Here is a 13,326-nt window from a genome sequence, read left to right as displayed (position 1 = left end):
TCAGGAGTTCCAGACCCGCCTGGCCAACATGGTGAAACTCCATCTCTAGTAACAATACAAAAATTAGGCAGGCATGGTGGCGGGTGCCTGTAATCCCAATTACTTGGGAGGCTGAGGCAGAAGAATCCCTTGAAACCAGGAGGAGGAGGCTGCAGTGAGCCAAGATCACACCACTGCACCCCAACCAGGGTGACAGAGCAAGACTCTGTCTCAAAAAAAAAAAAAAAAAAAAAAAAAAAAAGTAATCTCCTATTGCCCAGAAATGTTTCTTCAAGAATCTGGGAGTCATCTATTTAAAATATAAACTTCTAAGGAGATAGCCCCTCTATCTCCCAGTTCCTACTGAAAGATAAGAACGCAACTTCGGATGGAACTTTGCTCCAATTTGCAAAACTACCTCCTGCATAAAGATAAGTGAAATTAGTTTATTTCTTCTGGATATCACTGATTAGCAAACGCAGGCTTCATCACATGACAGATCCTCTCTTCTCCCCACCAGGCCCTCTATATCCTTACCCTTCCTCTAGCAACCTCGACATTGAAAACATCTCCTGCCTTCTGTGTTATTGGAGCAGAGCCTTGTTTACACTAATCTCTCTCCTGTAGTGCAGTCGTTTGAAGGAAATCTGTCTTGTTCTTTTTAGCAAGTGTCCAGCGCAAAATGTTTATTTCACACAAGAGCTAGACTATGATTGCCACCCTGATGGCATCAGCATAAGGGAGCTCTAATGACAGCGTAAAATTGCTGCGAGGTCTGTATGAGCAGTGGCTAGGAACAAAAGGCCTGTGTAGCAAGCAGCCTCCAAAGACACATGTGAGATACACTCTAGCCCCTCTTGTGTCTTTAATTCAAGAAAAATTAAAGGCAGGTAAATACTGAAACCTTTAGCAAGTATGATTTTACTTTCTGTAACCCATTAGCAGGTGGTAGGGTGACATAAATAAGCAATAAAGTTTATGGAATAAATAGCAACTCACACTGGAAAGAAAGCAAATATGCCATCTTCAACTGTAAATGTCTATAACGCAAACATAGTGATTTTGTGCTGCTCAATTAGATTTCAGTGAACTGACTTCTGTCATGTTAATTTACTCCTAACTCTAGCTTAGTCACAGCTACAATTAAAATATAAAATTATTTGCAAATAATCAGTGAATGTAGAAAAAGATGAAAGAAAAAGAAAGTGTGTACAATAATTTAAGTCACACCATGTCAGAAGTGTTGGTGAATTAGTAAAGAATTACTTTACGTTTTCCCTGATCACTTCTAGCTGAAAAAAGGAACTACCTAGCCTTCTCCAGTGTTCTTTATCTCAAGCATGAAAATAACATTGATCAATTCTGCACCAGAGAACCACCTTTGATGATCCTCTCTTACTTCATCCTTCATATCGAATGCATTATGAAGTCCTGCCAAATTTACCAACTTTATGTCTCTCAAATACATTCACTTCTCATCTCCACCACCACTAACTCAGACCAAGCCCCTACCTCTGCCTTGAAAATTTTGCAAAAGTCTATCATCCACTTTATTCTCCATCTTGCAAAGAGAAATATATCATTACAAGGCAAAATAGATTATGCTATTGCTCTCTGCTGCCCTCACTCTTAGTCATCTTTGTCCTTATCGATGTTTACATTGTGCTTTTCACCTTTTAACATGCAGCATAATTTACTTATTCTCTTTGCAGATATATATGCTTAGAACAATGGTTATAGCATTCAGGCATACACAGTTGTAGAATAAACTGCTGAATGCTCATAGAAAGAAAACCAAAGTTCTTAACATGCTAAACACATTTCTGCATTGCCCCACCTTCATTCTTCTCCAGTTTTACCACTAAGTCTACCTCTCATTTTTTCTACTCTAAACTCACAGCTTTCTAAATTCATTACCAGGAATTTGGTAAAGGGGTAAGGTACTGGGGTTCCCTTTATATATTCCTGGAAAATAAACTGTGTAGGTGCAAAAACCTCCACAACTGTTTACACATTTTAGTGCAATGGATAATAGGCAGGCAGAGAGAGCACAATGCCATTACATGACTGACAGGGACATCCAACTCTAGCAATATCACTTCATTTTTCTTCTTTGGAAAACCCTTTATTTTTACATTAATAATTTCTAAGCATCCCAAAGTTCCCATATCAATTATCAATTCTTGACAGCATCTTTCCTAAGAGCAGTGTGTCTCTTCTCTTTTTTTATTTAGAGATATGATTTTAGTTTAGAATTAAACATAATTTTATGCAATTAGTTGTATAAGAGCTGCCATCTTTATTAAAACACACACCTTTTAGCTTAACATTTCTTGGTACTATTACATAATTTCTCAGTGTTATTTATGTTATTGCAAATTTTTGATGACAAAAAGGAACAAGAGAAAAAAGAAAAGGAGTAAAGAAAAAAATAGAATAGCATATGAACCAGTAATCATAGTTTCTAAAGAAAACGAAGAATGCTGTCTCACTCACTGAAAGCAAGGAAATGGTCACAGATAATTTATCATAAATACTAATATATTTCCTGTGTTATATTTTAATTGCTTCTTTGGAGATGCTAGACAGTGCTTTCAAATGATGAAAACTTTTTTTTTTTACCCTCAATAAAATCTCATTTTGAACTTCATTTATGAAAGATATAAAAGAAGATGAAATCAGAATGACAGCTGAGAAGGTTTCTCACTCACTTTTTGCTTGGTCATCCATAGTTTTAATTTCATTGGTCTGGGTAATCTAGAGAACCAACTTTAGATATACATGGGGAGGGAGTGTGAATATGATATAAATTTGCTATTAACAAGTGAAGACTACATATTTACGCATATATTTACATAGTACAAATCTTTACAACAGTCAAGTATGAAGATCCAATTTTATACATTGAACTTTGAGATCAATGAGGACGGCCTCCTTGCATACTGATAATTCCTCCAGTGTAATTTCAAAGATACTGATTTTGCTCAGTGGGCTTCAGTAGTTAAGTCCCCGGGAATGCAGGGAATCAGCAAGGCTAATGCTGGGTATGAGGTACCCTTCTAATGACTTACACACCTGAACTCACACTGAAAGAACAGCATAGAGAATATGCAGGTTTGACTTATCTGACAGAAGTAAAAACCCAAAATAGGACAAAAACACAATATTTTGCATTTTTTCACAATGGACAGAGAAACAGTTAAATTTGCCTCTTTGACTTTGTGGACTACTGCTTATTGAATAATTATTTTTATACTTAACTGATTATTTCTCTCTCTGTTGGTTGTTGCTATCTCTGTGACTTTTATTTCTGATTCATTTCCTCTGAATCTCTCTGGATTTTTACTTCTTCGTCTATTCCCTTATTTTGTTTTCAGTTTAAATCTCCTTTTATTACTTTTTTTCTTAGGGTTCTGGATACAATCCATTTCTATAATTCTGTTAGATTCAATTTGACTTGCTTCTCTTGTGTCATCCTAGTTTAACTCTCTTGTCTCTTGGTGGGAGGACAAAAATATTGGTCAGCCTCCCTTTATATTAGACAGAAGAAAATGCTTATTTTATAGGATAATTCATTATCTTCTTGCTTCCAAGAAGACTAAGTAGCATCCTTTAATTACTGAAGACTCTGTGGAGAAAAAGTTGTGCTCATATAAAACAAGATAATACCACTGTCTACATTGCTAACCTTAATGGTCACAGCTAAGGAGAGAGGATTCCTACAAAGACTTTGTGTTCTGCTAAATTTGATGCAAGGCATATACACAATTGGGGGAAGGTTAGGTGAGATTTAATCATAGCAGGTTGAAAAAAGGTCAGCTGGCCCCAAAATCAGAGTGAAGAAGAGGAATGAAAAGATGACTAGAAAGGTCTGGGAGAAAGCATACATATAGTAGCTGCCATAAGCAGTGATGACTTGGGGTCTTTCCCATCTTGCAAGATGGCGGGTGGAAAAGCTGAGAAGCCAGATACTAAAGAGAAGAAATCTAAACCCAAGAAGGCTGATCCCAGTGCCAAGGTTAAAAAGGATAATCTCAAGGCTGAAGATCCCTACTGCAACCAAAATTCTGTCATTGTCAGTGAAATTGACAGATATTCCCAGTCTGCTGTATATTCCAGAAAGGGCATGTACAAGAGGAAGTACTCAGCTGCTAAATCCATAATTGAAAAGAAAAAGAGAAAAAGGTTCTTGCTACTTTCACAAAACCAGTTGGGCATGACAAGAATAGTATAACCCAGGTGATTAAACTTCACAAAATTCTTAGATATTATTCTACTGAAGATGTGCCTTGAAAAATACACGTCTTTCAAGCAAGTGCTTGAAATGCAAGCTAGCATTTCTCTCTGGACCTTTCTAATCATCACCACTGGTACCACAGATTATGGTTTTCTGAAGCAATTGAGCAGTGTTTTACTAATTGTGACTGGACCTCTGGTCCTCAGTTGAGTTTGTCTACACAGAACACACCAGAATTTGTCATCACCACCTCCACAAAAAATGATATCAGCAATGTGAGAAATCCCTAAATACCTATTGATGCTTATTTCAAGAAGAAGCTGCAGAAGCTCAGCGATCAGGAAGCTATTTGGCACAAAAGAAACAGAAATATAAGGTTACAGAGAAGCACAAGATTGATCAGAGAACTGTGGATTCCCAGATTTTATCAAAATCAAGACTAATGCAATCTGCAATCTGTGTCTGCCTTAACGAATGGAGTTTATGCTCACAAACTGGTGTTTTAAGTTTCTTACCAGCAACATAATTAAATAAACTGATACAGTTTTTAAAAAAGAAAGAATCCATACTTGGGAAAGACAAAAATGTTTATGGGGATTTATAGGAAGTGTTTTAGTGTGTTGTAAAGTATTCCTCTCTCCCATCTTTCTGTGAAACCTTTAAAATTATTAATATATCCATTAATGGCAATAGAGCTGGAAGTGTATGTATTATGTGACAGGTTTTATCAGCCTTCTAGGTAGAAGCTGGGTGACAGTAAAGTAGGATTCAATATCTCTTAGATCTTTTTTGCTACTATCACACAATCTCCATGATATTGCAAGTATAATACCAACACTTATTTATTTGGCACATATTAATAGAATGTCTACTGTATACAAGATACTTTCCAATTATTTTTAGGTGCTTGGGATACATCCCTGAGCAGAAGAGAAAAAAAAAATCCTCCTTGGGGAGCTTGTTTTCCAGCCAGGGAAGAAAGACACTAGACAATAGAAATGACATAATAATCAGTAAGGAAATTACATAATAGCTTAGATGGTTATAGGAGGTGTGGAAGAAGAAGGAGTACAGAGGAAGTAAAGAGTTGGTGGAGGGGGAGGTGGGATGCAGTTTAAATTGATTCTTACAATTGCCTGCACTGAGGTGGCATCTGAGGAAATTCTTAAAAGCTGTGTGGGAGCAGGCGCTGCAGGTGTTTGCGGACAGTTTTCCACTTGAGGGAACAGTCAGTGCAAAAGTTCTGAGGTAAGAGTGAGACTGGCATGCTTGAGGAAAGCAAGCAGGAGAGGATGGTGGATTAGAATAACACAGGAGCGAGTAGTATAAGAAGGTCAGAGAAATAAAAGAGAGGCAAGAAGGCAGATTATATATTACCCTATGCGGCATTTCAAGAACATTAGCTGTTGCCCTAAGGCAAATAGTGACCCACTGGAGGGTTTTCAATAAACTGGCATCACCTGGGCTTATATTTTTAAAAGAATTCCATTAAGTAAATTATTGCAAGGTATTGTTGGTTCAGAACACATCACCCCAAAGTATGACTGTAGGACACCAGAATATGCTACCCTAAAAGACACTTTAATTTTTTCTTTTTTCCTTTGGAGACAGGGTCTTGGCCTGCTGTCCAGGGCTTGAGTGCAGTGGCAGGTTCATAGCTTACTGTGTCCTTGAACTCCTGGGCTCAAACAATCCTCCAGTCTCAGCCTCCCAAGTAGCTAGGACTACATACTTGGGCCACCATGTCCAGCCCCTAGTATTTCAGTGCAGTAATGTATTATACAGGTTTGTAGCCCAGGAGCAATGGCTGTAGCATATAGCCTAGCTGTGTAGTGGGCTACACCACTTAGGTTTGTGTAAGCATGCTGTATGATGTTTACACAGCTACAAAGTTTTCTAACAATGCATTTCTCAGAATGCATTCCTGTCATTAAGTGATGCATGACTGTATCTTTGTCAAATGAACTCTAGGTGTGGCTATTTGTGAATAAGTGAATATGTATTAATAAACATGTTTACTTGTGTTTTTATAATTGTTATAATTATTATAAATTGAAAAATATATTTTTTAGTTAGAACTTAATTATTGGCACCTTTACAAGAGTGAAGTGGCTAAATTATTTTACTATTTACAAAATATTTGTGTATTTACAAAATACACTGAATTTTGACCTTCAATTATTCATGATCTATATTAGAAGGTGTATTTATTTAATCACTGCACTTGAAAGGAGAAACTGTAGAAAATATGGCCAGTTTTTATTTTCTTGTTATTTTGTTTCTTGTTATTTTATTTTCTGTTATCCTGTTTGTGGAACCAAGCCTGTATGGCCATGAGAAGAAGTTCCCTAACATTGTCAATTTTAGCTTCAGATGGACTGCAAGAACAAACCAGCAATCCCACGGGGATCCACAGCCCCTCTGAAGGAAGCAGACTGCTCCTGCAGGACCCGGGAGACACCCCCAAAACTGAGAGTGTCCCAAATGCACAAGTGGGAAAGGGAGACCCTCCTCTCTCGAACACACACTCCCACTGGAGAAGGTGAAGGTCTGTTTGTGGGAGAAGTTTCTGACTTTACCTGGAGCTGAGTCAATTTGGAGAGCTGGGCGAAGTACAGGGGTAAAAAAAAATCAACAGGAAGGCTCTGGGAGCTCACTGGGTCCCCTAGCAGGCCATTCCTACCTGGCAACACAGAGATCCAACTGGAGAGGAGCAGGGGGTAAAACTACACAGGGAGAAGGAAATCTCTGGCTGAACTTTGTCACAATGTGAACCAGGTGAGAAGCCTCCTGGCCAGAACTCTGAGGAAGGTGCAAATCCTGTGCGCAGACTCCACAGGTGGGGGAAGAAACAAGCCCTTTCATTTAGCAGCAGGGAGGCGGGTAGCCTGGGGCAGGTTTTCAAGCCCATGTCTCTCTCTGCCTTGAAATGGACTGGGGGCTGTTGTGCAGGGCACAGTAGGAGTGAGACTGGCCCTTGGGTTTGCCTGGGAGCTGGATGAGGCCTGTGACTGTTGGCTTCCCCCACTTTCCTGACGACCTGCATGACTCAGCGGAGGCAGCCATAATGCTCCTAGCTACACCACTCCAGTGACCTGGGAATCTTGCCCGCAGCCCCCACAGCAGCCCTAGCAAGACCTGCCCAAGGAGAGTCTTCGCTCAGACACGCCTAGCCCCACCCCCACCTGATGGTCTTTCCCTACCCCCCTGGTAGCAGAAGACAAAAGGCATAAAATCTTGGGAGTTCTAGCACCCCGCCCACCGCCAGTTTCTCCCCATACTACCACAGTTAATGCTCTCTAGAAAGCGCCACCTCCTGGCAGGAAACCAACCAGCACAAAAATAGAGCATTAAACCACCAAAGCTAAGGACCCTCATGGAGTCTGTTGCACCTGCTCCCCCACCCACCCACCCACTGCCACCTCCACCAGAACAGGCTGAGAGACCCATAGATGGTTCACATCAGAGGACTCTGTGCAGATGACCCCCAGTACCAGCCTGGAACCAGGTAGACTCGATGAGTAGCTAGACGCAGAAGTAAGACAACAATCACTGCAGTTCAGCTCACAGGAAGCCACATCCATAGGAAAAGGGAGAGAGTACTACCTCAAGGGAACACACCATGGGACAAAAGAATCTGAACAACAGCCTTCAGCCCTAGACCTTCCCTCTGACAGAGCCTACCCAAATAAGAAGGAACCAGAAAACCAACCCTGGTAATATGACCAAACAGGGCTCTTCAAGACCCCCCCAGAAATCACACTAGTTCACCAGCAATGGATCCAAACCAAGAGGAAGACTCTGATTTACCTGGAAAAGAGTTCAGGAGGTTAGTTATTAAGCTAATTAGTGAGGGACCAAGAAAGGCAAAGCCTAATGCAAGGAAATCCAAAAAATGACACAAGAAGTGAAGGGAGAAATGTTCAAAGAAATAGATAGCTTAAAAAACAATTAAAAATTCAGGAAACTTTGAGCACACTTTTAGAAATGTGAAATGCTCTGGAAAGTCTCAGCAATATAATCGAAAAAGTAGAAGAAAGAAATTCAGAGCTGAAAGACAAGGTCTTCACATTAACCCAATCCAACAAAGAAAAAGAAAAAATAATAAGAAAATAAGAACAAAGCCACCAAGAAGTCTGAGATTATGTTAAATGACCAAATCTAGGAATAATCAGTGTACCTGAAGAAGAAGAGAATTCTAAAAGCTTGGAAAGCATATTTTGGGATATAATCGAGGAATACTTCCCCAGCCTTTCTGGAGACCTAGATATCCAAATACGAGAACACCCAGGAAATTCATCATAAAAAAAATCTTCGCCGAGCACATTGTCATTAGCTTATCCAAAGTTAAGACAAAGGAAAGAATCTTAAGAGCTGTGAGACAGAAGCACCAGGTAACCTATCAAGGAAAACTTATCAGGTTAACAGCAGATTTCTCAGCAGACACCCTATAGGCTAGAAGGGATTGGGGCCCTATCTTTAGCCTTGTCAAACAAAGCAATTATCAGGCAAGAATTTTTTATCCAGCAAAACGAGCATCGTATATGAAAGACACAGTCTGAAATATTGAGTACATACACTATGAGCCTGTCGTAATCCACAGAACTTTGCAAAACAAAAAGTAAACCTAACATTACACAGATTTTTAAAAAGTCATTTAGGAGGTCAGGAGACTCCAAGATGGAATTCAGGCTGAGACAAAAAATATCTAACTGTATTACAAATGTATGAAATATCTTATCTGAAGGCAGTGGACGATAACAGTGATGACATAAGTAACTTTGAAAATAAATGGAGATGAGTCTGTAATAGTAAAGGCAAAAGAAACTGGACATAAGCACTATATTCTAGTTGAAAAAGTCGTTTACACAGGGGTATGGATTAACAATCCTCATACCACTATACAAACATAATGGATTTTAACAAGTATATAAATGATTGGCTGATAGTGGCTGACAGGCAGTTTTCTTACTGTTGGAATGAGAGATTGCAGTGACCAAGGAGATATGGTTAGAATTATCCACGTGTTATTACAGTAGACTTCAATACGCTAGTATGAACTTATATTTTGCTTAATATAGATATTTGTGGATATAGAAATATGGATATATTTATAAATATGTGTATATACCTGGGTTAATACACACACACATTTTTTTTTCTCTGTCAGTTGAGATAGTCCGGAAGCATCAACACCGAAGTAGCAATATGCCTACTTAGCATTTAGATCTTGGTTCCTAATATTATTCTCAGATAAAAGGAACCATGAATCTTTGAGAAATGGCTGGTTCTAGGAGTGAGTCAAGAAATATAGGAGATGTGCTTGGAATACCTTGTAGGGGCAGAAGGCAGGCAAGTGCAACAAAACAAAACAAACAAACAAAAATACTCACAATGATAGAAGGTGTTAAAGACACACAAAACACACAGGAGCCAACTAAAATAGCTTCCAATGGTCAAAGCTAGAACAACTTGAAAAACAAAATAGTGTTAAATATTGAATATAAACCCCAGCTTAAAAATATATTTGTGAGTCCATACAAATATGTTGCAATATAAATAAATGAATAAGCAAATAGGGGAGAAGAGACAAACTTCTGATGCAGGAAAATTCAAAGTAATTCACATAAAGAGTAAGTAACATAGATGAGTATCTACATTACACTCTGTCCTCAAGGGGGTAGAAAATAAGCCTTCATTCTTTAAATGTAGGCTGTGCAGTGACTTCCTCCCAAAGATTACAGTGTAGAAAGGGGGAAAAAAGTAAGTTTATCGTCAAGGAAAATAACAAACCCTATCAGCCATGTGATCAAGATTAACATCAACAGTAATACATTTTAGGTGCTCTTACCTCACACGCAAAAACCATGTAAGGTGATAGATACATTAATTTGCTTGATTATGCTGATTATTTCACTACGCATAAGTATATCAAGACATGTTGTACAGTTTAAACATAGACAATAAAATCAGTGGTAGATTATGCTTATAGTATCTACTTTTAATGTCATGTGATGAGAATTGCACCTTACCTTGTGGTCTTTCTTTTAAAAACCAATAACCTATGTCTTACGATGAGAAAAGCATTAGAAAAAACCTGACTGAGCATTCTGCAAAGAACCTGATGAGTATCCCCTCAAAACTCGCAGGTCATTGCATTAGTCTGCTTACTCACTGCTGATAAAGACATACCCAAGACTGGGAAGAAAAAGAGGTTTAATTGAACTTACAGCTCCACATGGCTGGGGAAGCCTCAGAATCATGACAGCAGGCAAAAGGCACCTCTTACATGACAGCAGCAAGAGAAAATGAGGAGGAAGCAAAGGGAAAACCCCTGATAAAACCATCAGATAGTGTGAGACTTATTCACTATCAGCAGAATAGCACGGAAAGGACTGTTCACCCTTGATTCAATTGCTTCCAGCTGAGTCCCCCCCACAACATGTGGGAATTCTGAGAGATACGATTCAAGTTGTGATTTGGATGGGGACACAGTCAAACCGTATAGTTCCACCCCGACCCATCGAAATCTCGTGTGCTCACATTTCAGAACCAGTCATGCCTTCCCAACAGTCCTTCAAAGTCTTCACTCATTCCAGCAGTAACTCAAAAGTCCACAGTCCAAAGTCTCATCTGAAACAAGGCAAGTCCCTTCTGCCTATGAGCCTGCAAAATCAAAATCAAACTAGGGACTTCCTAGATACAATGGGAGTACAGTTATTGGGTAAATACAGCTGTTATAAATAGGAGAAATTGGCCAAAACAAAGGGGTTACAGGCCCCACGCAAGTCCCAAATCCAGTGGGGAAGTCAAATTTTAAAGCTCCGAAATGATCTCCTTTGACTTTAGTTCTCACATTCAGGTTATGCCAATGCAACAGGTGGGTTGTCATGGTCTTGGGCAGCTCCACCTCTGCGGCTTTGCAGGATACAGACTCCCTCCCGGCTGCTTTCACGGGCTGGAATTGAGTGTCTGTGGCTTTTCCAGGTGCACGGTGCAAGCCGTCGGTGAATTGTGGGGTCTGGAGGACAGTGGCCCTCTTCTCACAGCTCCACTAGGCAGTGCCCCAGTAGGGACTCTGTGTGGGGGCTCCAACCCCACATTTCCCTTCCACAGCGCCCTAGCAGAGGTTCTCCCTGAGGGCCCCACCCCTGCAGCAAACTTGCCTGGGCATCCAGGCATTTCCATACATCTTCTGAAATCTAGATGGAGGTTCCCAAACCTCAATTCTTGACTTCTGTGCACCTACCCACAGGCTCAACACCACGTGCAAACTGCAAAGGCTTAGGGCTTTCACCCTCTGAAGTCACAGCCCAAGCTCTACGTTGGTCCTTTGCAGCCACGTCTGAAGCAGCTGGGACACAAGGTACCAAGTCCCTAGGCTGCACACAGCATGCGGACCCTGGGCCTGGCCCACAAGACCGCATTTTCCTCCTCGGCCTCTGGGCCTATGATGGGAGGGGCTGCTCTGAAGGTCTCTGACATGGCCTGGAGACATCTTCCCCATAGTCTTGGGGATTAACATTAGGCTCCTTGCTAGTTATGCAAATTTCTGCAGCCGGCTTGAATTTCTCCACACAAAAAAATGGGTTTTTCTTTTCTACTGCATCGTCAGGCTGCAAATTTTCTGAACTTTTACGCTGTTTCCCTTTCCAAACAAAATGCTTTTAACAGCACCCAAGTCACTTTTTGAATGCTTTGCTGCTTGGAAATTTCTTCTGCCAGATACCTTAAATGATCTCAAGCTCAGTGTTCCACAGATCTCTAGGGCAGGGGCAAAGTACTACTAGTCTCTTTGCTAAAACGTAACAAGAATCACCTTTGCTCCAGTTCCCTACAAGTTCTTCATCTCCATCTTAGACCGCCTCAGCCTGGACCTTATTGTTCATATCACCATCCGCATTTTGTCAAAGCCATTCAACAAGTCACTAGGAGGTTCCAAACTTTCCCACATTTTCCTGTCTTCTTCTGAGCCCTCCAAACTGTTTCAGCCTCTACCTGCTATGCAGCTCCAAAGTCACCCACATGTTTTGGGTATCTTTTCAGCAACACCCCACTCTACTGATAGAATTCAAGTTGCGATTTGGGTGGGGACACAGTCAAACCATATTAGTCATCGAAATCAGAAAAACTCTAAGAAATGGTCACAGCCCACAGTAGCCTAAGGAGACATGATGGAAAAATGTCATTATATTCTTGATGGGATCCTGGGACAGAAATCTAAAGCTAAGGAAACCTGAATAAAGTGTAGACTACTGTTAAAATATTACTTGTATTTTTTTGTTAATTGTAAAAAAAAAAGTTACCATACTAATGTATAATGTTGACAACAATAAAAACTGGGTGTGGTGTACATGAAAACTCTGTCACCCTCACAGTTTTTCTGTAAGCCTAAAACTATACAAATTTCTTACAAAGTTTAGTATGCATATGTATTTTTTCGTATATATATACTCATATACACACAGATATTCTGTATCCATTTATCTGTTGATGGACACTTAGGCTGATTCCATATCTTCACTATTGTGAATATTGCTGCAATGAACATGGGAGTGAAGATATCTCTTTAATATACTGATTTCCCCTCTTTGGATATATAGCCAGTAATGGGATTGATGGATCACATCGTAGTTCTTTTTTTTTTTTTTTTTCTTTTTTTGAGACAGTCTGGCTCTGTCGCCCAGGCTGGAGTGTATTGGCACAATCTCGGCTCACTGCAACCTCCACCTCCCAGGTTCAAGCAATTCTCCTGCCTCAGTTTTCCAAGTAGCTGGGATTACAGTCATGCTCTACCACACCAAGCTAATTTTTGTATTTTTAGTAGAGATAGTGTTTCACCATGTTGACCAGGCTGGTCTCGAACTCCTAACCTCAAGTGATCTGCCGACCTTCAACTCCCAAAGTTCTGGGATTACAGGCTTGTTTTGTTTTGTTTTTGAGGAATTTCTATACTGTCTTCCATATGGCTGCACTACTTTACATTCCCATAACAGTGTATGAGCGTTCCCCTTTCTTTGCATCCTAGCTAACATCTTTTATTTACTTCTTTTTAATAATAGCCGTTCTAACTGGGATGAGTTGATATCTCATTGTGGTTTTGATTTGCA

General features: G+C 40.0%; 1 protein-coding gene across 1 annotated transcript in view; it reads left to right on the top strand.

Moving 5' to 3' along the window:
- LOC105472791 (uncharacterized) overlaps positions 1-13,326 on the top strand; it is a 611,252-nt gene that overhangs the window by 408,444 nt on the left and 189,482 nt on the right. The window lies entirely within an intron of this gene.

This window comes from Macaca nemestrina, chromosome 4, assembly GCF_043159975.1.
Source record: "Macaca nemestrina isolate mMacNem1 chromosome 4, mMacNem.hap1, whole genome shotgun sequence".
NCBI lineage: Eukaryota > Metazoa > Chordata > Mammalia > Primates > Cercopithecidae > Macaca > Macaca nemestrina.
Note: the sequence above shows the minus strand (reverse complement) of the source record. Positions and strands in the feature narration are given on the sequence as shown.